The sequence below is a fragment of the Zingiber officinale genome, chromosome 4A (genome assembly GCF_018446385.1).
Source record: "Zingiber officinale cultivar Zhangliang chromosome 4A, Zo_v1.1, whole genome shotgun sequence".
Classification (NCBI taxonomy): domain Eukaryota; kingdom Viridiplantae; phylum Streptophyta; class Magnoliopsida; order Zingiberales; family Zingiberaceae; genus Zingiber; species Zingiber officinale.
This window is the reverse complement of record NC_055992.1, coordinates 96,811,051-96,837,446: the sequence shown is the minus strand read 5'-3', so window position 1 is coordinate 96,837,446 and position 26,396 is coordinate 96,811,051.

The following is a 26,396-nucleotide window of genomic DNA, read 5'->3' as shown; positions in this document are numbered from 1 at the left end:
AGTTTTTTTTAAAGAAGTAAAGGTAAAATTATCGTTTAAACTCCCCTAGGTCAACTTGACATTATTTTTTATTTTGTCTGAAGTCTGTATTTATGCTTACTTGACATTTGTTCTTTTGATGAATGACAAAGGGGGAGGGTTAGGTGGTTAAGTTAGCTAAACCAAACTGAAAATACAAACTAAACTGAAAATACAAACTAACTTAAAAACCACATAAATGCATGTTGTTACTTGCATATGTTTTCACTAACTTAACCAGGTTGCCATTCCATCAAAAAGGGGGAGATTGTTGGTGCGGTTAGCACTAACGATTTAACCTAGGTTTTGATGAATGACAAATCAGGTTAAGTTAGCTTGTTGTTGTCTGACACTTTGATCGAGTGTGCAGGAGAAGTCCAGACAGGTCGACGGGCTGACCGGATGTTTGGCACGAAGCCCAGCTAGGTCGACGGACTGACCGGATAGCTGGCACGAAGTCCAAGCGGGTCGACGGGCTGACCGGACGCTTAGGCACGAAGTCCAGCTAGGTCGACGGGCTGACCGGATAGCTAGCACGAAGTCCAGATGGGTCGACGGGCTGACCAGACGTCTGGCAGGTAAGTGAGGTAAGTCACTGGAGGGGAGTGACTACGAGGACGCGTTCCCGGGAAGGGAACATTAGGTGTCGATCCATCTTAGATCCATTTCGGATATCTAAGACGAGATCGTGACTAGATTCCGGTTTCGGAAAGACAGAATCTAAGTCATACTCTTTTCTATTACTTTGTTGAACTTTAATTGTGCTAACAATCTGTTTTACAGGATATATATTTTCCTCGGACTAACTCTATTTTGCAGGAGAAGGAATTTCTGGAAATAGGAGGTCCGGGCGCCCGGAAGGGATCCGGGTGCCCGGAGGTGAATTTTATCCAAACCAAGTCGTCGTCACGTGGAGTTCACTGATTAGACCTGCCACATCGCACCAGGGCACCCGGAAGGGATCCAGGCGCCCGGAGCAGCATATAAAAGAAGCCCTAGGGGTGGAGCTTCAACATCAACTCAGAACTCTTAGACTGCTTGCTCTGCGCTCCAACGACGCTAACGAAGCTCCGACAACGTGCTCTTGTCCTTGTGGTTTTCTTTCTGTCGGTATAGCTTTCTTTTATTTTTTATTAGCATTTCTTGTACTGTCTTTTGTAATCATTATTTCGAATTGCTAGTGAATTGCCCAACGAAAGTACTCACGGAGTACGGGCCTTCGAGTAGGAGTCGTCACAGGCTCCGAATGAAGTAAAAAATTACTGTGTCTATTGTTTTTAAATTCCGCTGCATTTAACTCTTTTTAACGCTATTTTTCGAATCGATATTCATCCCCCCCTCTATCGACGTTTCATGATCCAACAGCTTCTAGGTTAAATATGGCGAGGCATTAGGCCTTCTTGGTTATGAGATCATCCACCACTTCCTAGACAAAGCCTTTCAAAGAAATTGGGTATTTAACTTCTTACAGTAACCCTAGGTTTAACTACAGAGACCACAATAAAAACACAAGATCGAAACGCAAAATCGAAATACAAAATCGATAGCACAAAATTGAAACATAAAATTGCTAGCCTCTTGTGTTGGTGTTTCAGAATCCATGCAAATAAAACTAACTAATTAATTCGAAGCGGAAACCATTAATTAGTTATACCTTTCTTTGTAGCTAAATACCTCTTGATCTTCTGTTGTATTCCTCTCCTCTTCTTGGGCGTTGTGTAGGCAATGATCTACCAAGATGGAATCCACCCGAACCACTTCATCTCCTCCAAGACTCTCGAGCCACCAAGGGATGCCAAAATAGGAAACTCCTTCTCTTCTTCTTCCCCTCCAAGCAACCGACCACCTAGGTACTTCTTGTCTTCTCCTTCTTCTTCTTCAAGCTCCGGCCTTAGAAGGAAGAAAAAGAGGAAGAAGGGAATATAGATGCCGCCGGCCTTAAGGGAAGAGAGAAGGAGAGGGCCGGCCACAAGCAAGGAGAAGAGAAGAATAATAATATGTGTTACACCATAAGGCACCACCTCCTCTTCTTTTATAATTCTTGGTCATGACAAAAAAGGAAAGTTTTAAACATAATTAAAACTTCCTTATTTGTGGTCTCCCCTTAAAAAAAGAAAAATTTAACAACAATTAAAATCTCCCTTTTCTAAATTTCCTATTGTACATGGCAATAAAGGAAAGTTTTAAAATTAATCTCTCTCTTTTAAAATATGTAGATAACTACAAAAAGAAAAGATTAATTAAAACTTCTCTTTTTAAATCATGGTTACAAAAAAGAAAATTTTTATCAAAAATTAAAATCTCTCTTTTAAACATTATAGATAACTACAAATAAGGAAAGATTTTAACAAAATTAAAACCTTTCTTTAATCCTTTTTAGATAGCTATAAAAGGAAAGATTTTAAAAATTTAAAACTCTCTTTTAAAACCATGTGGATGACTATAAAAGGAAAATTAAAATCTTTCTTTTAACCATTGCAGATAACTACAAAAAGGAAAGATTTTAACAAAATAAAATCTTTCTTTTAATCATTGTAGATAACTACAAATTAAGGAATGATTTTAACAAAATTTTATTTTTAAAAACAAAACTTCCTTTTCCTTTTCAAGTGGCCAACCCCTAGCTTGGGCACCAAGCTTAGCCGACCACCTCTTGGCTTCCAAGCCCATGCTTGGATGCCCCCTTGCACCAAGCAAGTGTTAGGATGTATACTAAAAGCCTAGCTTTTGGTATAAACATTAATCTAGAAATAAGAATCACATTAGTCAAATGTCTACATTTATGATAAATGTAGTTGTTCAATTAATTTATATTATAGATAACATGGTGTGTGGAGTCACACACAGAGGATCATGTTATCAATACCTTATAAATTATAAACAGTAGCTCACGACCAAGATGGAAAGGAACAAACCATTGGAAGGTCGTAGTGTAATTAGGTATTAGTTTATCTTAACTATATAATTACACTAGTACACTTAAAGTGTATTGAGTAGGACCATTAGAGGTCGTTTCTTTTTATACTGACTTTATAAAGGAACAAAGACCTCAGTTATTATGAAAGTGTGTGCTCTTAATCTGAATATAATAACAAGCACATATATTTGATATTTATTTCTTTAATTTATTAATGGGTGAGATTTAGTTCGATAAATCAATAAGCCCGATAAGTTGAGAAATGATATTACTTATAGTGTGTGTTGTTGATTATAGAAGAAAACTGTGTCCTAGTAATCTAGGTTGAGAATGACCCCAAGAGGAGCTCATAAGGATTGTCATGTTAAATCCTGCAGGTGGACTTAGTCTGACATGACGATAAGGTTGCGTGGTACTACTCTTGGAGCTAGATATTAATTAAGTGAGTTGTCAGTAACTCATTTAATTAATGGACATTCGATATTTTAAACACAGGGAGACTAACACACTTATAATAAGAAGGAGCCCAAAATGTAATTTGGGATTGGTGCGGTAGTTCAATGATAGTTCTTTAGTGGAATGAATTATTATTGATGAAATTAAGTTGTGTGTTCGGGGCGAACACGGGAAGCTTAATTTCATCAGGAGACCAAAACCAATTCCTCCTCTCGGTCCCTATCGTAGCCTCTTGTATATAGAGATTTATACCCACCACATACCCACTTCTTACCCAACCTATAGGGGCCGGCCAAGCCAAGCTTGAAGCTCAAGCTTAGGGCCGGCCAAGCCTAAAGGTTGAGCCTTGGTGGCCGACCAATGCTTGGAGCCCAAGCTTAGGTGGCCGACCACATCATATTAAAAAGGGATTTTTATTAAAATTATTTCTTATGTGGATATCATGGTTTTAAAAGAGAGTTTGAAATTTAAATCTTTCCTTTTATAGCTTTCTACAAAAGATTAAGAAAAGATTTGAAATCTTTCCTTATTTGTAGATTGAAAGGTAGATTTTAATTTTGAAAAAAATTTCCTTTTTTAACCATGTTCATGATTTAAAAGAGAGTTTAAAAATTAAATATTTCTTTTATAAAGCTTCTACAAAATATTAAGAAAAGATTTGATATCTTTCCTTATTTGTAGATTAAAAGAGATTTTAATTTTTAGAGATAACTTTTTTTTATCCACATGTTTAAAAGAAAGATTTTAATTTATAAAATTTCCTTTTTACAAACCACCATGAAGGGAAAAATTATTGGAGAAATTTTTTATAAAATTTCAGGAAGCAAATAAGGAAGTTTTAATTTGTGTTTAAAATTTTATTTGCTTGGAGATTTGGTTGTGGTCGACCATTATAATAATGAAAAGGGAATTGATTTTTAATTAAAATAAATTTTCCTTTTCATGGCAAAGTAATAAGGAAGTTTTTATTTAAATTTTCCTTATTTGCCAAGATCAAGGATTATAAAAGAGGGGGTAGAGGTGCCTTCATGGGTGCTAACTCTATTCTTTTCTTCCTCTCTTTTTCTCCTTAGTATGGTCGGCCCTAGAGGTTCTCCTTTTCCTCTTCTCTTCTTCTTTAGTGGCTGGTTTCATCTTCTCTTGGAGCTCTTGTTGATGGCCGATTCTAGCTAGGAGAAGAAGGAGAGAAAGGAGGCTTTGTTTCTAGTATCCCTTGGAGCTTGGTGGTGGTGGCCGGACCTCTATTTCTCTTGTTCCGAATTTGTGTTTCTTTTGTTTTATTTTTCAAATTTGTGATTCAATTATTCTTTTTGGTTAAACCTAGAGTTATTTATCGAAATTAAATATTAGCTTTCCTTAAAAGGCTTTGTCTAGGCGGTGGTGGTTGCTCCCATATCCAAGAAGGCCATGTGCCTCACCATGCAGTCCTGGAAGCCAATTTTGAAAATTAATATTTAATGGAATTAATAACATAGGTGGATTTGAATCAATAGTGTTAAGTTCCGCTTGCGATTCAAATGTAAACCATTAAGAACAGATAAGTTAAATTTGGAATCAATGATGTTAAGTTCCATCTGCGATTCCTAATTTAACTTCTAAAGAACACAATAGGTTATTTAAGGAAAGGTTCGACACTTGTACAAAAATTTTGTACAGTGGAGCCGGTACGGTTTTCCTAGGACTAACCAACAGCAAGGATGTGGCTGACCCATTACTTAGGTAAGAAGTGGACTTTATGGATATAAGGATTTATAGAGGCTACAACAGGGACTGAGAGGAGAAATTGGTTTTGGTCTCCCGATGAGCTTGAGCTTCCTGTGTTCGCCCCGAACACCCAACTCAAGTTCATCAATAATAACTCATACCACTAAAGAGTTATTATTGAACTATCGCACCAATCTCAAATTACATTATGTGCTCCTTCTTATCATGAGTGCATAGCACTGCGTTTAAAATACGTCCATTACCAATGAGTTCACAACTCACTTAATTATCTAGCTCAGTAGTACCACTCAATTCATTATCATGGGACTAAGTCCACCGCATGGGTTTACATGACATCCTATGAGCCCTCGGGGACATCATCAACCCAGACTGGAATCACATAATCAACACACCATATAAATAATATCATTTCAACTTATCTGCCTTTTGATTTAACGAACTAAATCTCACCCATTGATAATTATAGAAATAAACATGTGCTTGTTATTATATTATTAAAAGTACGCATATCCATAATAACAGGTTTTGTTCTTTTACGCATCAAGATAAAGAAAACACTCAATGGTCTCGCCACACATATAGTGTACTAGTGTAACTTATAGTTAAGATAAACTAATACCAAATTACATTACAATCATTCCAATGGTTTGTCCCATCCATCTTAGTTGTGAGCTACTATTTATAATTTATAAGGAATCGATAACATGATCTTCACACCATGTTATCTACAATATAAATTAAATGGACAACTGCATTTAACATAAATGCAGACATTTGACCAATGTGATTCTTATGTTCATACAAAAAGCTAAGTTTTTAGTACACATCCCAACAAGTCTTTTAGTATAAGTGGGAGATTATTAGAATGTATACTAAAAGCCTAGCTTTTTGTATAAAGATTTATTTTGAAATGAGAATCACATTGGTCAAATGTCTGCATTTAGTTAAATACAGTTGTCCATTTAATTTATATTGTAGATAACATAGTGTGTGGTGTCACACAGGAGATCATGTTATCAATTCCTTATAAATTATAAATAGAAGCTCACAACCAAGAAGGATTGAGACAAACCATTGGAATGGTTGTAGTGTAATTTGATACTAATTTATCTTGACTATAAAATTACATTAGTACACTATGTGTGTATAGAGCAGGACCATTTGAGGTTGTTCCTTTTATACTAACTGCATAAAAGAACAGAACCTCTGTTACTATGGATGTGCGTACTCATAATCCCGATATAATAATAAGCACATGTACTTAGTATTTATTTCTTTAATTTATCAAAGGGTGAGATTTATTCGTTAAATCAATAGGCCCGATAAGTTGGGAAATAATATTATTTATATGGTGTGTTGTTGATTATAGAAGGAAACTGTGTCCTATTTATTAGGATGATGATGTGCACTTGAGGAGCTCATAAGGATTGTTATGTAAACCCTGCAGGTGGACTTAGTTTCGACATGACAATGAAGTTGAGTGGTACTACTCTTGGAGCTAGATGTTAATTAAGTGAGTTGTCAGTAACTCATTTAATTAATGGACATTCGATATTTTAAACACAGGGAGATTAACGCACTCATGATAAGAAGGAGCCCATAATGTAATATGGGATTGGTGCGGTAGTTCAATAATAACTCTTTAGTGGTATGAGTTATTATTGATGAACTTGAGTTGAGTGTTCGAGTCGAACACAGAAAGCTCAAGCTCATCAGGAGGCCAAAATCAATTCCTCCTCTAGGTACCTGTCGTAGCCTCTATGTATAAAGCCTTGCATCCACCCAAGTCTTCTTTATGGCCGGCCACATCCTTGCTTGGTGCCCAAGCAAGGGGCCGGTCAAGATGGGTTTAAAAGTGAGTTTTTAATTTTTAAAATCTTTCTTTTTGTAGCCATCTACAATATTTTAAAAGAGAGATTTTAAATTTTAAAAACTTTCATTTTTTGAAGCCATCCACATGGTTTTAAAGAGAGTTTTAAATTTAAAAAATCTTTCCTTTTATTGCCATCTACAATGGTGTAACGCCCGAAAATTCTCAAAACTATTTTAGAAATATTTTATGATTTTTATGGAATTTTAGAATATTTTTATGGAATTTTTAGAGTAGCGGAAGTAGCAAAAATAATTAAGACCGTAAAATAGCCTACGCGGGAATTGAACCCGAGACCTATTGGGTCCTATGACTTAGGGTGAACCATGGTAACCAAGTGAACCCAGCAAGGTCGTGCTGAAAGGAAAGGGAGACAATTAAATTTATATTCAAGTTGGGCCGGAAATTACCACTTAATATAAATAGGAAATAATTAAGGGAAGGGTTATTTGGATCGTGATTCTTCCTCTTCTCAAACCCTCACCGCTGACTCCCCTTCTCCTCTCCTTCTCTCGGCGCCAACCACAAGCAAGGTTAGGGTTCCGCCCAAGGGCACTTTTTGGCGACGACTTCGACACGAGGACGCTCCCCTCCGCGAGAGGAACGCTTAGACGCGAGAAGATCGTCGAAAGGATCGTCTCCTCCGGAAATCTAGCGATTAGAATCGTAAGAAAATCCGAACAGGAGGTAAGAAACCCCTCACCTGCAGTATAATAGCTTTTCGTACGATAGAATGCTTTCAAATTAGCTATATGTAGATTTTTCCGACGCATAGGGTGTATTTAACCCTCCTCGCAGACTTAGGGATTTAGTTGAGCACCCTAGATGGGCCAGACACGTTTTCTCCTTTCAGTTGGAGATTACAGACGTTGTCGGGTGCCTAGAGGTGGTCTCCCTAATAGAGGGGAGAGTTGGAGCACACTAAGTGTTCGATAAAATGCTTAGCTCAGTAAAATGCTACAGTAGGTATTTTTAATAGCTCAGTAAATGCAATAGGAGCATTTAGAATAGCTTAGTTAGTCTTGCTACAACATATATGAGACTACGGTCCAATGGGTGGGCACCCACAGTCGCTATGATCCAGTATTTTATTTTTCAGTAGGGGCACTGTACAGGATTAGATATCCATTGGGCTGGGCTCCCATAGTCGGTCCCTAGGTTTAGACAACCTAGTAAACCTTACTAAATTCGGAATTTGCAACCCCGGGTCTAGTTAAGGATACGCGCACAGCATGTACAGTTGCCGGGCCCATTAGCAGTATGATTATGTATTTTAATCTATTACCTTATTAGTTTTTCAAAACTCACAAAGATCAGTTATGTTAGTTGAGTTTGAATTCAGCTCTAGTTTAACTTAGTTTATGTTTAGCCAATTCTTCTTTATTGATACGCATGATAGTTTGTGGTTAGCTTTGTATGCCATGCTTTAGTGTTCATATTCAGTGATTTCCGTATACCATGTTTTAACAAGTTCAACATCTGTTTAATAGCATGTTTTTAAAAGCATAAATGCATCGTGTGCATGTTTTAGTGAGGTAGATGGTTTCTTACTAAGCGAAAGCTTATAGATACTTTCTTTTCCTTATACTGCAGATAAATGTAAAGGAAAGATGGACTAGCGGAGGCTGGAGGGCAATGCTACGAAGATGTGTGTGGGCAGGAACTTGGAAAGAAGATCTTAGGGAACTCTAGCAAGCTTTGTTTAAACATTAGAACTTTTCAGTGTTTTAGCATTTTGCACTTTAGTATGTTAATCACTATGAATTAGTTAACCAAGCACTCTATTATGCTTAGAACACTTCTTTTATGATGTTAGAATGTTAGTTGTTATTGTTAGAGTGTTTCCTAGTCATTTTAGAACTTGTAATGCGATTGAGGCACGAAACAGTGCTGAAATCAGAGCTTAGCTGCAAAAATCAGTAACCTCAATCGATCGGTGGATCGACTGGGGGTTCCCGATCGATCAGCTGATCGATTGGGCAATTTGTTCCGCGAACAGTAGGCTTCTGGATCGATCAGCCGATCGATCCAGCAATTTCTGTCGCGAACAGAGAGCTCTGGGATCAATCACTGGATCGATTGACCAGTCTGGATCGATTAGCCGATCGATCCAAATTATTGCCCCGAGCACAGTAGCGTGCTGGATCGATCACTGGATCAATCCGGCGTTCCAATCGATCAATGGATCGATTGGGAGGTTTGGTATCAGCGGGGAGATGTCTAAGTTCAGCTCCTTGGCCATGGGGAAGGTAAAACATGTTATGAATAGTTAGTTTACCTCCCTTAGCATGTATAGAACCAAGAAATGTTAGCCGTTTAGCAAAATTTCAATTAGTACAGCTTCCACACCTAGATTTAATAAAGGTCAAGGAATAGCATTAGCACAGCATAATGTGACGATCAGCCTTACAGCTTAGTCAGTAGAAGGCGGGTCGTTACAGAGTGGTATCAGAGCAGCTTCCATACTTCCTACACACACATCAGCATTGAACCTGCAGCTTCCAAGTAAGAACATCTCTCACTTTATTTATGTTTCTTGTTTCCATGTTAGAAATAAATGAATCATGTTTATTTATGATAGTACCTAACATGACAACCATAGATATGCAATTATGATTTTATTAGTTATGTATGTCCTCTATGTTTCTAGAAATGGCAAGAGGACGCCCAGCTAGAAGGGCACCAGCCACTGAGCCCCAGCACGAGGCAGGCAGTTCAGTGCCTCCTCCAGACCTTACAGCATTAGTGGCTCAGTTACAGCAGCAGCTAGTTGAACAACAACAGGAGATAGCCACCTTAAAGGCTAATCAGCAGAATACTCCCACAGTCACCCTGGAACCAAACGTAGCAACCCCAGTAGTTATAGAGGTTCCCCCAGTCCAGCCTACAGCACCAGTAGCCCCAGCAGCAGAGGCAAAGAGAGAATCCTATCTGATCCAGTGGCAGAGAGTCAAGCCCGAGAACTTCTCAGGCACCAGTGAACCATGGGATGCTCAAGCCTGGTTCAAGACACTGGAGAGTACGATGGAGCTTCTGGACTGGCCAGAACAGGAGAAGGTGAAATGCGCCTCCTTCTGCTTGACAGGAGATGCACGTATGTGGTGGGAGAGAATTAGAGCGAAGCGCCCAGTGAACCAGATGACATGGGCTGACTTCGAGAAAGAATTCTTCGAGGAGTTCTTTCACATGCGGGTCACAAACCGCCACTACAACGAGTTCACTGAGTTTCGTCAGGGCAACCTATCAGTTGAGGAAGCCGTGAAGAAATTCAATAGATTGGCTCGTCTATGCCCCGAACTAGTCAACACAGAAAAAGAAAGAGTTCGGTTGATGCTCAAAATGCTGAGGCTGGAAATAACAATGAACGTGGCTAGCGGTGTTCATAGGCCGCAAACCACCGAAGAACTAGTCAGCAGTGCTCTGACCATCGAGCACTACCAGAACAACATCAAGCAGCAGAAGCAAGTCCTCTCAGAGTCCAAAGGGCAGGGAGGCTCAGGTACTCAGAAACACCTGGGCCACAGCTCCCACGGCTCTAACGGGAAAGGGAACTCTAGCAACAAGCGCAAACCAGGGAGTTACCCAAAAGGAGGACCAGCTAGTAAACAACCCAGTTATCCCAAGTGTGCCACTTATGGGAAATTCCACCCTGGAGTTTGTCGTATGGGCACCCGAGGATTCTTTGAGTGTGGATAGGAAGGGCATATGGCGAAGCAGTGCCCAAACAAGACAATTCTTCCTCAACTACAGTCGATTCAGTACGGAGGCCAGCCAGCTCAGTTACATCAAATGCAGGCCGTTCTAGATGGTCCACACATCAGCTAGGGCAGATTAGAAGCCCCTCCAGCTACGACCAATGCGAGGATCTACTCACTCACCAGAGAGGACGTAGCAAATGCCTCGATAGTTGTTACAGGTCAGATCAGTATTTTACAGCAAAATACAACTGTTTTATTCGATACTGGGGCAACCCATTCCTATATATCCAGGGCATTTGCCGAAAAGATAGCGATACCCCCAGAGGTACTCAGTAGTCAGTTTCTGACGACATTACCTTCAGGAGAAATTATGGCATCCACGCACTGGCTCAGAGCAGTGCCAGTCATTATAGCAGACAGAGAACTCTTTTGTGATCTGATAGTGCTAGACATGACAGATTATGATGTCATTCTTGGAATGGACTTCCTGATCAAGTACGGTGCCTCTATAGAGTGTCGTAGACAGAAAGTCATATTCCAACCTGAAGCAGAAGTACAGTTTGAATACGTCGGAGAACCAAAGAGAAAGGCCAAGAAGTTTCTCTCAGCTCTAAAAGCACAGAAGTTAATAGATTCAGGATGTACGGGATTTTTAGCGCATGTAGTCAATGTCAGTCAGGACAAGGACCAATAGCTAGCAGAGGTCCGAGTCGTATGTGACTACCCAGCAGTCTTCCCTGAAGAGTTACCAGGATTAGCACCAGACAGGGAGATTGAATTTGAGATAGAGCTCATTCCCGGTACCAATCCGATTTCCAAAGCGCCTTATCGCATGGCTCCAGCAGAACTAAAAGAACTTCATGAGCAATTACAGGAGCTGCTTGACATAGTCACTCACCATGGGGAGCACCTGTATTGTTCGTGAAGAAGAAAGACGGGAGCATGCACTTGTGTATAGACTACCGGGCACTGAACCAAGTCACGATCAAGAACAGGTATCCTCTTCCCAGAATAGATGACCTATTCGATCAGCTAAAGGGAGCAGCAGTGTTCTCGAAGATAGACCTCAGATCAGGTTATCATCAGGTGAAGGTCAAAGAAGGGGACATACCGAAGACAGCATTTATGACCAGATACGGACATTATGAGTTCGTAGTCATGCCCTTTGGCGTGACAAATGCTCCAGCTACTTTCATGGACCTCATGAACAGGGTATTCAGGGAATATTTAGATAAGTTCGTTATCATGTTCATCGATGACATTCTTATCTATTCCAGAACTCAGGAAGAACACGCAGAGCACCTGAAAACAGTATTGCAGACCCTTCAGCAGAATCAGCTGTACGCCAAGTTCACAAAATGTGAATTTTGGCTAGATCAGGTGTCCTTCCTGGGTCACATCATCTCAAAGGATGGTAGACCCAAGTAAGATAGAAGCTGTGAGCAACTGGAAAAGACCCAAGAATGCCAGTGAGATAAGAAGCTTTCTGGGATTAGCAGGTTACTACAGGAAATTCGTAGAGGACTTCTCCAGGATAGCCTCCCCACTGGATCTTAAAAAGCAGAAAATTTCCGGAAAAGGCTTAAAAGCAGCTCAGGAAATAAAAGGAGATTGACCTTCTTTGACTCTAAGGAGAACGTAGCATAGTTGGCAATATAGTGATGCCTCGAAGTTGGGACTAGGAGCAGTGCTGATGCAAGATGGCAAGGTGATCGCCTACGCCTCCAGACAACTCAAGGATTATGAGAGGAATTATCCCACTCATGACCATGAGCTTGCAGCAGTGGTGTTCGCTCTCAAGATTTGGAGACATTACTTGTATGGAGCTCAGTGCAGGGTGTATACAGATCATCAGAGTCTGAAGTACTTCTTCACTCAGAGGGATCTGAATATGCGACAGCGCAGATGGCTAGAGCTGGTCAAAGATTACGACATAAACATCCTCTACCACCCATGAAAAGCAAATAGGGTAGCAGACGCCCTCAGCAGAAAGTCCAGCGCTACCCTGTTATCTATAGCAGCCATGTCACCGCCCCTACAGAAGGAGATCTCAGATTTCAGTCTCGAACTCATAGTCGGACAGCTCTCTACTATGACATTAGAGTCTACCTTACTTGGTGACATCCAGACAGCTCAGGAGCAGGATCCTGAAATTCAGAGAATCAAGCAAGGTTTAGCAGAATCAGAAAGTGGAGAGTTAAGAATATCAGATAGCGGGGTGTTGTATTTTGGTGACAGGCTATGTGTTCCGGATCAGGAGGAACTACAGAGGAAAATCTTAGACGAGGCTCACAAGACTCCCTATGCGATGCATCCTGGTTCCACTAAAATGTACCAGGACTTGAAGAAACGTTTTTGGTGGCCTGGGATGAAGAGAGACATCACTCGATATGTCAGCACCTGCCTAACCTGTCAGAGGGTTAAGGCAGAACACCAGAGACCAGGAGGAGTCTTGCAGCCCATCCAGATCCCAGAATGGAAGTGGGAAGACATTTCTATGGATTTCATAGTGGGATTACCCAGAACCACGAATGGTTTTGATACCATCTGGGTAATAGTCGACAGATTGACTAAATCAACCCACTTCTTAGCTATCAGGATATCCTACTCCATGGAACAGCTAGCTCAGTTGTATCTCAAGGAGATCGTTAGATTACATGGAGTCCCATGAACCATTATTTCAGACAGAGACAGTAGGTTCACATCACACTTCTAGGGGTGTGTACAGTCAACTTTGGGCACGAAACTAAAGTTCAGCACAGCCTTCCATCCTCAGACAGATGGACAGACGGAGCGAGTAAATCAGGTACTCGAAGATATGCTCCGAGCATGTGCCCTAGATTTCAAGGGAAGTTGGTGCAAATATCTGAGTTTAGCAGAATTTGCATACAACAACAGCTATCAGGCCACTATCGGTATGACACCTTATGAGGCTCTCTATGGGCGGAGGTGTAGATCTCCAATATGGTGAACAGGAAGAGCTAGAACTTCAGACAGATCTAGTGGCGGATACCACAGCCTATACAACAGATCCGCCAGAGGATAGAGACAGCTCGAGCCACCGTAAAAGCTATCTGATATGCGAGACCTTTGGAGTTTTCATGGGGATTCGTGTTCCTCGGTAGCTCCCATGAAGGGAATGTCGTTTTGGGAAGGGCAAGCTAAGTCCCAGATATGTGGGACCAAACCTTATCAGCAGAAGAGTGGGCAAGGTAGCATATGAGCTAGAGCTACCCCAGAAAATGTCAGCTGTCCACAATGTATTTCATGTCTCTATGCTGAAGAAGCATATCCCAGATGCCACCCAGGTGATTGAGCCCCAGTCGGTACAGATCCGCGAAGACCTCAGCTATGACAGTCGGCCTATTCAGATAATAGACCGAGCAGTTAAGAAATTGCGGAACAAGGAAGTACCATTAGTCAAAGTTATTTGGTACAGTCACACCGCAGAAGAGGCAACTTGGGAGACAGAAGCCAGTATGAGACAGAAGTACCTAGAGTTATTCTAAGTTCGAGGACGAACTTTTTATAAGGTATGGGGGATTGTAACGCCCGAAAATTCTCAAAACTATTTTAGAAATATTCTATGATTTTTCTGGAATTTTAGAATATTTTTATGGAATTTTTAGAGTAGCGGAAGTAGCAAAAATAATTAAGACCGTAAAATAGCCTATGCGGGAATTGAACCCGAGACCTATTGGGTCCTATGACTTAGGGTGAACCATGGTAACCAAGTGAACACAGCAGGGTCGTGCTGAAAGGAAAGGGAGACAATTAAATTTATATTCAAGTTGGGCTGGAAATTACCACTTAATATAAATAGGAAATAATTAAGGGAAGGGTTATTTGGATCGTGATTCTTCCTCTTCTCAAACCCTCACCGCCGACTCCCCTTCTCCTCTCCTTCTCTCGGCGCCAACCACAAGCAAGGTTAGGGTTCCGCCCAAGGGCACTTTCTGGCGATGACTTCGACACGAGGACGCTCCCCTCCGCGAGAGGAACGCTTAGACGCGAGAAGATCGTCGAAAGGATCATCTCCTCCGGAAATCTAGCGATTAGAATCGTAAGAAAATCCGAACAGGAGGTAAGAAACCCCTCACCTGCAGTATAATAGCTTTTCGTACGATAGAATGCTTTCAAATTAGCTATATGTAGATTTTTCCGACGCATAGGGTGTATTTAACCCTCCTCGCAGACTTAGGGATTTAGTTGAGCACCCTAGATGGGCCAGACACGTTTTCTCCTTTCAGTTGGAGATTACAGACGTTGTCGGGTGCCTAGAGGTGGTCTCCCTAATAGAGGGGAGAGTTGGAGCACACTAAGTGTTCGATAAAATGCTTAGCTCAGTAAAATGCTACAGTAGGTATTTTTAATAGCTCAGTAAATGCAATAGGAGCATTTAGAATAGCTTAGTTAGTCTTGCTACAGCATATATGGGACTACGGTCCAATGGGTGGGCACCCACAGTCGCCTCTAGGTTCAGATAACCTAGTAAAAGCAAGATAAATTAATTAGCTATGATCCAGTATTTTATTTTTCAGTAGGGGCATTGTACAGGATTAGATATCCATTGGGCTGGGCTCCCATAGTCGGTCCCTAGGTTTAGACAACCTAGTAAACCTTACTAAATTCAGAATTTACAACCCCGGGTCTAGTTAAGGATGCGCGCACAGCATGTACAGTTGCCGGGCCCATTAGCAGTATGATTATGTATTTTAATCTATTACCTTATTAGTTTTTCAAAACTCACAAAGATCAGTTATGTTAGTTGAGTTTGAATTCAGCTCTAGTTTAACTCAGTTTATATTTAGCCAGTTCTTCTTTATTGATACACATGATAGTTTGTGGTTAGCTTTGTATGCCATGCTTCAGTGTTCATATTCAGTGATTTCCATATACCATGTTTTAACAAGTTCAGCATCTGTTTAATAGCATGATTTTAAAAGCATAAATGCATCGTGTGCATGTTTTAGTGAGGTAGATGGTTTTTTACTGAGCGAAAGCTTATAGATACTTTCTTTTTCTTATACTGCAGATAAAGGTAAAGGAAAGATGGACTAGCGGAGGCTGGAGGGCAATGCTACGAAGATGTGTGTGGGCAGGAACTTGGAAAGAAGATCTTAGGGAATTCTAGCAAGCTTTGTTTAAACATTAGAACTTTTCAGTGTTTTAGCATTTTGCACTTTAGTATGTTAATCACTATGAATTAGTTAACCAAGCACTCTATTATGCTTAGAACACTTCTTTTATGATGTTAGAATGTTAGTTGTTATTGTTAGAGTGTTTCCTAGTCATTTTAGAACTTGTAATGCGATTGAGGCACGAAACAGTGCTGAAATCAGAGCTTAGCTGCAAAAATCAGTAACCTCAATCGATCGGTGGATCGACTGGGGGTTCCCGATCGATCAGCTGATCGATTGGGCAATTTGTTCCGCGAACAGTAGGCTTCTGGATCGATCAGCCGATCGATCCAGCAATTTCTATCGCGAACAGAGAGCTCTGGGATCAATCACTGGATCGATTGACCAGTCTGGATCGATCAGCCGATCGATCCAAATTTTTTCCCCGAGCACAGTAGCGTGCTGGATCGATCACTGGATCGATCCGGCGTTCCAATCGATCAATGGATCGATTGGGAGGTCTGGTATCAGCGGGGAGATGTCTAAGTTCAGCTCCTTGGCCATGGGGAAGGTAAAACATGTTATGAATAGTTAGTTTACCTCCCTTAGCATGTATAGAACCAAGAAATGCTAGCTGTTTAGCAAAATTTTAATTAGTACAGCTTCCGCACCTAGATTTAATAAAGGTCAAGGAATAGCATTAGCAAAGCATAATGTGACGATCAGCCTTACAGCTTAGTCAGTAGAAGGCAGGTCGTTACAAATGGTTTAAAAGAGAGATTTTATTTTTCTTAAAACTTTCTTTTTTTGTAACCATGATTTAAAAGAGAGGTTTTAATTTTAAAAATCTTCCCTTTTTGTAGCCATCTACAATGTTTAAAAGAGGAGTTTTTAATTTTAAAACTTTCCTTTTGTAGCCATCTACAATAGGAAATTTTAAAGAGAGATTTTAATTATTGTTAAAATCTTTCCTTTTTAGCCATTACCAAGGATTATAAAAGAGGATAGATGTCGCCTTAGAAATAATAATCATCTACACAATTTCTATTCCTCTTCTATTCTCCTTGTGGCCGACCCCCTCATATTATTATTCTCCCCTTGCTTTCTCACCTAAGGCCGGCGACATCAAGAGGCTTTAACCATCTTGTGGCCGGCGGGTTGCAAGGAAGAAAGAAGAACAAGAGGTGGTGTTCCTAGCTTTGATCCCTTGGTGGTCGAAAGTCTTAGAAGAAAGAAGGACTTGGGTGGTTTTTGCGTCTTGGTAGATCATCGCCCACACGACGTCCAAAAGGAGGAGAGGAATACAGCAGAAGATCAAGAGGTCTTTAAGCTATAAAGAAAGGTATAACTAGTTAATTGTTTCCGCTGCGTACTAGTTTGTTTTTCCTTTGTATGGATCCTGAAGTATCAACACAAGAGGCTAGCGATCTTGTACTTTGATTGAGGTCTCTGTAGTTTAACTTAGGGTTTACTGTAAGGAGTTTAAATATTCAATTTCTTTGAAAGGCTTTGACTATGAAGTGGTGGATGATCCCATACCCAAGAAGGCCAAGTGCCTCACCAATGACCTGGAAGCCAATCCTTGAAATAGATATTTAATCAACTTTTGCAATATGGTTTAACTTCTGATGAACACAAGGGTTGAACTTGGATTAATAATGCTAAGTTTCGTTTGCAATCTAAGTTTAACTTCTGAAAAGCACATGTGTTGCTAAGAAAAGTTCTGTGCTTGTACAAATTTTTATACAGGGGAAACAGAACGGAATTTTGAGTAGCGCCAACAATTGGTATCAGAGCTAGTTTTCTGCCTCTGTATGTTTGGTTTTCAGTTAAATTATGCACTTTTCATACATAAATTTAGGTAGGATAATAGTAGGATGTGTAAATAGATTAACTCTTTGGTTGCAGGAATCCTAGTTCCAACTATTATGACCCTATTGTGTTTGTGTGTGATTTGGACCCTCGGGCATGTCGAGGGCATTTTATGTGTGTGCATGATTGTAATTATTAAATATAGTAGGAGCTATATTAGTTTTAGGATTTTACATTCTGTTCGATCTAGATTACATGTACATTTTCTTATGGAATACAGGATCGATAAATGTAAAATTTTATTTTTGTCACGGATCGTATCCTTACGAGGCGTGGTGCTATTTGAGGACCAGAGGTACACCGAAAAAGGAAGCAAGATAGACGTGACGACATGACCCGTTGGTGGCGGCTAGGGTTGGGGGCACACAGAGGATAGCTATGGATGAGGCCATAATAGTTGGAAAATTATTTTTCATATTTATTGCCTTTTATGCTGTTTATATGTGCTGTGTGTGTGTGCATGTTAAAATTCCTCATTTTAAATAACTAAGTGGGAGAGGAATTATTTAAATTCCACGGTCTCCATTACTGGTTTGTAAGTGATGTATTTAAACTTGCTCGTTGGCTTTGAGTGCCTTCCTCCACATCGGATGAGTTTGTTTGCGGATCACTAGATCAAACTCCCTTTATGGATGATTATATGAAATTATTTAGGTTTGTGTGATCTTCTCCATCTGAAGGGGCACAATCCTATTTAATGGACTAAGTATCAAGTAATGGTATACACTTGGGCGTATTTAATAGTATCCTCCCCATCGGAGTCACTACTATTATTTATGTGACCGAAGAAAAATCAACTATTAATTTTATTTGTCATAAATTTAGGTTGACAAGATAATAAAATTAATGGATAAAACCCCCTCTTACAAATGTTTGAATTTGTATACGTCCACACTATTGTGACATACAAAATTCACGATGTTTTGAAGTGTTGGTGAATTTAAATGATATTGTTTGAGGAATCAATATTATTATAAATTCTAAAGTTTTGACCAAATATTTTTTGATTCTTAGGATTTCAAATGGCTTTCAATCCTCTAGCTATTATATTGAAAGAAAACAAACTTACTGGTCCCAATTACATTGATTAGAAATGAAACTTGAACATTGTCTTCGCTGCTGAAGGTTACAAGTTCATACTTTTTGAGATCTGTCCAAGCCTACCTAATAGCGATTCTAGTGAAGAGGAGATTGAGTATCATAAGAAATGGGCCAGGGCAGATGAGATGGTGCGGTGTTACATTTTGGCTTCTATGTCAAATGTGCTACAACATCAACATCAGGCTATTCCTATCACTTATGACATGATGCACAATCTGAAGGAACTCTTCGGACACCAAAATTGGGCTGCTAGGCAAGAGGCTATGAGAAACTTGATGACGACCACTATGATTGAGGGGGCACCCGTAAGGGATCATATCCTCAAGATGATGACTCATTTAAATGAGATAGAAATCCTTGGAGCTGAAATTGATGGTGAAATCTAAGTTGATATTATTCTCCAAACACTGCCTAAAAGTTTTGAGCAGTTCCGCCAGAACTGCAACATGAACAAAAGAGTTTAATCGTTGGCAGAATTTTTGACAGAACTTCAAGCAGCAGAAGGGCTATTTCGTCAAAGTTCTCAAATTCACATTGCTAAAAATATTTTTGCTTCAAAGCTGAAAGGAAGAAAGAAGAAAAAGAAACAAGTTGGTTCAGCCAAGAAAGTGAATCGATCTCTAGCGACTAGGCCGCATGCAAGTGTGAAGAAGTCGAAGGGCAAGTGCTTCACATGCAAGCAGTCTGGACATTGGAAAGTGGGTTGTCCTCGCAGAAAGGAGAATAATAAAGGTATATCTTATTCTCTAGTGGTTGAAACATGTTTAGTGGTGTTATCTGCCGGTACCTGGTGTGTAGATACGGGAGCCACTGATCATGTTTGTAATTCATTACAGGGGTTCCAAGAAACTCGACGAGTACATGAAGGGGAGATTACCGTCTACATGGGCAATGCTACAAAAGTGGCAGCTCTTGCAGTGGGAGATGTTTATTTATCTTTTGATAGAAATAAAACATTGATTTTGAGAAATTATCTTTATATACCATGTTTTAGAAAGAACTCGATTTCAGTTTCTAAACTATTTATGGATGTATATTCTATTTCTTTTGATGACAAAGTAGTTGTCAAGAAAAATAGGGTAGTGATCTGTTCTGGTACGTTGGTTGACAATTTGTATACTGTAAATCCAATAACTCCCATGATACAACAAATGAAAATTAATAACATATATTCTAATTCTAATAAGAGAAAGTAACCTTCAGAAATAAACCAAACATATCTTTGGCATCTAAGGCTTGGTCATATTAACTTGAGTAGGATTCAAAGGCTAATAACCGATGGACCTTTGGGTTCATTAGTGGGGGAAAATTTTCCAACCTACGAATCTTGCTTGGAAGGAAAAATGACCAAGAGACCTTTTAAGGCCAAGGGGTATAGAGCCAAAGATGTGTTGGAATTGGTTTATTCTGATTTGTTTGGACCTATGACTATCCAAGCAAGAGGTGGTTTCGAATATTTTGTCTCTTTTATAGACGACTATTCAAGATACGGTTATATTTACTTGATGCGCCGCAAGTCTAAGTGCTTTGATAAGTTCAAAGAATAAAAGGTTGATGTGGAGAAATGTCATGGTAAAGGTATCAAGACACTACGGTCTGATCGTGGTGGCGAGTACCTCTTAGAAGAGTTTAGGAGTTACTTATCAGAGGTCGGGATTCAATCCCAACTATTTGGATCACCCCAACAAAATAGTATCGCAGAATGAAGGAATATGACTCTTATGGAAATGGTTACATCAATGATGAGTTATTCAGAATTATCAAATTCATTTTGGGGATATGCTCTTGAAACGACAGTGTACATTCTGAACTTGGTACCTTCGAAGTCAGTAACCTTTACTCCCACAGAATTATAGAATGGGCGTAAGCCTAGTCTGAAACATATTCGGATTTGGGGTAGTCCAGCACATGTCCTGAAGGGAGACGCTGATAAGTTGGAATCACGTACAAAAGTTAGCTTGTTTGTGGGTTATCCTAAAGGAATGAAAGGTGGTTTATTTTATAGTCCTAAAGATCAGAAGGTCATTGTTAGCACCAATGCCCAATTTTTAGAAGAGGACTATGTAATGAACCACAAGCCCATGAGTTAAATCGTTCTTGAGGAAATAAGAGAAGACACGTCTACTTTAGTATCAACGGTACAAGATGAGATACCACAAGAAACTGCAACACGTGTCACAAATGATGCACAATTACAAGTAGTGCCTCGTCATAGTAGGAGGGTTGTTAGGTAACCTGATAGATTTATGTTTTTGGGAGAATATTCGGACTTGATCCATGGTGAACATGAACCTGGTCCCTGTGTTGGAGTGTATACTGAAAGCCTAAGCTTTTGTAAACATTTATTTTGAATAAAGAATCACATTTGGTCAAATTATCTACATTTAGTTGTAGTTGTTCAATTAATTTATATTGTAGATAACATAGTATGTGGTGCTACATACAGAAGATGATGTTATCAGTACCTTATAAATTATAAACAGTAGCTCACGACCAAAATGGAAAGGAACAAACCATTGGAAGGTCGTAGTGTAATTAGGAATTAGTTTATCTTGACTATATAATTACACTAGTACACTTAGAGTGTATTGAGTAGGACCATTTGAGGTTGTTTCTTTTATACTGACTTTATAAAGGAACAAATGCCTCAGTTATAATGGAAGTATGTGCTCTTAATCTTAATATAATAACAAGCACATATATTTGATATTTATTTCTTTAATTTATCAATGGGTGAGATTTAATTCGATAAATCAATAAGCTCGATAAGTTGGGAAATGATATTACTTATAGTGTGTGTTGTTGATTATAGAAGGAAACTGTGTCCTAGTAATCTAGGTTGATAATGTCCCCATGATGAGCTTATAAAGATTGTCATGTTAAACCCTGCAGGTGGACTTAGTCCGACATGACGATGAGGTTGAGTGGTACTATTCTTGGATAAAGATATTAATTAAATGAGTTGTCAGTAACTCACTTAATTAGTGGACATTTGACATCTTAAACACAGGGAGACTAACACACTCATAATAAGAAGGAGCCCAAAAATATAATTTGGGATTGGTGCGGTAGTTCAATAATAGTTCTCTAGTGGAATGAATTATTATTGATAAAATTAAGTGGGTCGAACATGGGATGCTTAATTTTATCGGGAGACCAAAACCAATTCCTCCTCTCGGTCCCTATCGTAGCCTCTTATTTATAGAGTACTATACCCACCTATACCCACCTTCATACCCATGATAAAGGGGCTCAGCTAAGCCTTGCTTAGAGCCAAGCCTTAATTCATGGGTGGCCGGCCCTAGCTTGAACCCAAGCTTAGGCGGCCGGCCCCCATTAAATTAAAAAGAATTTTAATTTTTAATTTTTATTATGTGGAAGATATAATTTATTAAAGAGAATTAAAATTAAAATATCTCTCTTAAAAGGATCTACAAAAGATTAAAGAAAGAGATTAGATCTCTTTCCTTATTTGTAGATTGGAAAGATATTTTATTTTTTCTCTTTGAAAATTATTCACAGGTTGAAAAATTAAAATTATAGAAATTTCTTTTTATCAACCATGAAGGGATTTTAAAGGGAAATTTTATTTTTTAAAATTTCCAAAGACAAATAAGGAAGTTTTAATTGTTGATTAAAAATTGTCTTATTTGCTCTCCATGAGGTGGCCGACCATGATTAATTGATTAAGAAATTTTATTTAATTTTTCTTAATTAATTTTTGTCAAGGAAAGTTAAGGAAATTTTATTATAAATAATTTTCCTTATTTGCCAAAGCCAAGGAATATAAAAGAAGGGGTAGGGGTGCCTTCATGGCTGACAACCTCTATTATTCTCTCCCTCTTTTCCTTGGTGTTGTGGCCGGCAACCTCTCTCCCTCTCTTCCTCTTTGTGGTGGCCGAATCCTTCCTCTTGCTTGGAGTTCTTGTGGTGGCCGGATACTACTTGGAGAAGAAGAAGAAGGAGAGAAAGCTTGCATCCCTTGAAGCTTGGTTGGTGTTTTTTTTTCTTCATCCTTGGTGAAGCTCTTTTGTTTTGGCCGAACCTAGCTAGGAGGAGAAGAAGGTGCATTGGTGGTTTCTCATCTCGGAAGATCGTTGCCCACACAACGTCCGAGGTTAGAAGAGGAATACGGTAGAAGATCAAGAGGTCTTTCTAGAAGGTATAACTAGTAATTTTTCCTTTCCGCATCATACTAGTTATTTTTGGAAATAATACCAAATACAAGAGGCTTACGATTCTAGTATTTCGAATTTATTTTCGATGTAGTGTTCTTATGTTTATTTCTTTTCCTTGTGATTTGATTGTTCCTTTCGGTTAACCTAAAGTTATTTTAGGAAATTAAATATTAGCTTTCCATAAAAGGTTTTGTCTAGTCGGTGGTGGTTGCTCCTATATCCAAGAAGGCCATGTGCCTCGCCACGTCAGTACTGGGAACCAATTATGGAAATTAATATTTAATGAAATTAATAACTTAAGGTGATTTGGGTCGAACGTGTTAAGTTCCGCAGGAGATCCAAGTCAAAACCAAAAGGAACAAATAAATTAAACTATGGATCAAACGTGTTAAGCTCCGCAGACGATCTAGGTTTAATTTAAAAGAACACATAGTAGCTAGAAAAAGGTTCAGACCTTTGTACAAAATATTTGTACAGTGGAACCTCTAGGTTTTCCGAGTAGCAACCAACAATTGGTATCAGAGCTAGGGTTTTGCCTCTGTGTATTTGGTATTAGTTTAATTATGCACATGCCATACATAATTTAGGCAGGATAATAGTAGGATGTGCTAACTTTGTGGATGCAGGATCCAACTATTATGGCTTATAGTTTTATGTGTGTGATTGGACCCTTGGACATGTCAAGGGCATTTATATGTGTGTGCATGATTGTATTATAAAATACAGTAGGAGCTGTATTTAGTTTTATTGGGATTTTATTTTTGATCTAGATACATGTACATTCCTTTTATGGAATATAGGATCAAAATTGTAAAATTCTATTTATGTCGCGGATCGAATCTTGCAAAGTGTGGAACCTTCTGAGGACCAAAGGCGCAGCGGAACAAGGAGCAAGATGGATGCGACAGCTAGACCCGGCCAAATATGGCAGCAGGTTGGGAGGACAACACACGGAGGACAACCATAGATAAAAGCCATAATAGTTGAAAATTAGATTTTCTATTTATTGCTTTTATATTGTGCTGTGTGTGTATGTTAGTATACATGTTTAGTAGGCTAGCATAGTTAAAATTCCTCTTTTATAAATAACTAAGTGGGAGAAGGATTTTTAAGTAAAACCCATGGTCTCCATTACTGGTTTGTAAGTGATGCAAACAAGCTTGCGCGTTGGCTCTGAGTGCCTTCCTCCATATCGGATGAGCTTGTTTGTGGATCACTAGAACAAACTTCCATTTGGGATGACTATAGGAAGTTAATTAAGAGCGTGTGATCTTCCCCATCGGAAGGGGCACAATCTTATTAATGGACTTAGTGTCAAGCAATGGTATACACTTAGGCACAATTAATAGTATCCTCCCCGTCGGAGTCACTGCTATTATTTGTGTGACCAAAGGATACCAACTATTAATTTTATTTGTCAAAAAGTTAGGTTGACAAGATAATAAAATTAATGGGTTAAAACCCTCCTTTTACAAATATTGAATTTGTATACGTCCACACTATCGTGACATACAAAATTCACGGTGGTTTGAGGTGTTGGTTAGTTTAAAATAGTATTGTTTGAGAAATCAATATTATTCTAAATTTAGAGTTCTGACCAAAAGTTATTTGTGATTCTTAAGATGACTTTCAACCCACTGTCCATCATACTACAACAGAATAGACTTACTGGTCCTAACTACATATATTGGAAAATGAACCTGGACATTGTTCTTACTGCTGAAAGCTATAAATTTATACTGACTGAGCCTTGCCTTGAAGCACCCACTGGTGAATCTACCCAAGAGGAGATTGAATATCAGAGGAAATGGGTAAAAGCAGATGAGATGGCGCGGTATTACATTTTGGCTTCTATGTCAAATGTATTGCAACATCAGCATCAAGATTTACCAACAGCTTATGATATTATGAACAATCTCAAGGAACTCTTTGGTCATCAAGATAGGGCTTCTAGGCAAGAAGCCATGAGAAAAATAATGATAGCCACCATGCAAGAGGGTACTCCTGTGAGGGATCATATCCTAAAGATGATGGCTTATCTGAACGAAATACAGATCCTTGGAGGAGAAATTGATGGGGAAACCCAGATCGATATGATCCTCCAAACACTACCTAGAAGTTTTGAGCAATTCCGCCTGAATTACAATATGAACAAAAGGGAACTACTGACAGAACTTCAGGCAGCAGAAGGATTGTTTCGTCACAACTCTCATATTCACTATGTTGAAAATGGTTCTACTTCTAAGCCGAAAGGAAAGAAGAAGAAGAAACAAGTTGGTTCAGCAAAGAAAGTGAATAAATCTCAGAGTACAGGACCTAAAGCTGGAATGAAGAAGCCGAAGGGCAAGTGCTTCATCTGCAAGCAGTCAGGGCATTGGAAGGCGGACTGTCCTCGTAGGAATCAGAACAACAAAGGTATATCTCATACTCTAGTTGTTGAAACATGTTTAGCGGTGTTATCTACCAGCACCTGGTGTGTAGATACGGGAGCCACTGATCATGTCTGCAATTCCTTGCAGGGGTTCCAGGAAACCCGACGACTATCTGAAGGAGAGATTACCGTCTACATGGGCAATGCTACTAAGGTGGCAGCTGTTACAGTGGGAGACGTCTACTTATCTTTTAGTAGAAATAAAAATTTGGTTTTAAGAAATTGTCTTTATGTACCCAGTTTTAGAAAGAATTTAATTTCAGTTTCTAAACTGTTTTTAGATGGATATTCAGTTTCCTTTAGTAACGATGTAGTTATTAAGAGAAATAAAGTGATTATCTGTTCTGGTGCATTAGTTGGTAATTTGTATACTTTAAATCCAATTTCTCCCACAAAGCAAAACATGGAAATTTATAACTCATCTTCTAACTCAAATAAGAGAAAAGAACCTTCAGAAATGAACCAAGCATATCTTTGGCATCTAAGACTTGGTCATATTAACTTAAGTAGGATTCAGAGGCTTATAGCCGATGGACTTTTGGGTTCATTAGAGTTGGAAAAATTTTCAACTTGTGAATCCTGCTTAGAAGGTAAAATGACCAAAAGGTCATTCAAGGCCAAGGGGTATAGAGCCAAAGAAGTGTTAGAATTGGTTCACTCTGATTTGTGTGGTCCTATGTCTGTCCAGGCAAGAGGAGGTTTTGAATATTTTGTCTCTTTCATAGACGATTATTCAAGATATGGATACATTTACCTAATGCGCCGCAAGTCCGAGTGCTTTGATAAGTTCAAAGAGTACAAGGCTGATGTGGAGAAACGACTAGGTAAAAGTATCAAGACACTACGGTCTGATCGTGGTGGTGAATACCTCTTAGGAGAGTTTAGGAATTACTTATCAGAGGCCGGGATTCAATCCCAACTGTCCGCACCTGGTACACCCCAACAGAATGGTGTGGCAGAACGAAGGAATATGACTCTTATGGAGATGGTTAGATCGATGATGAGTTATT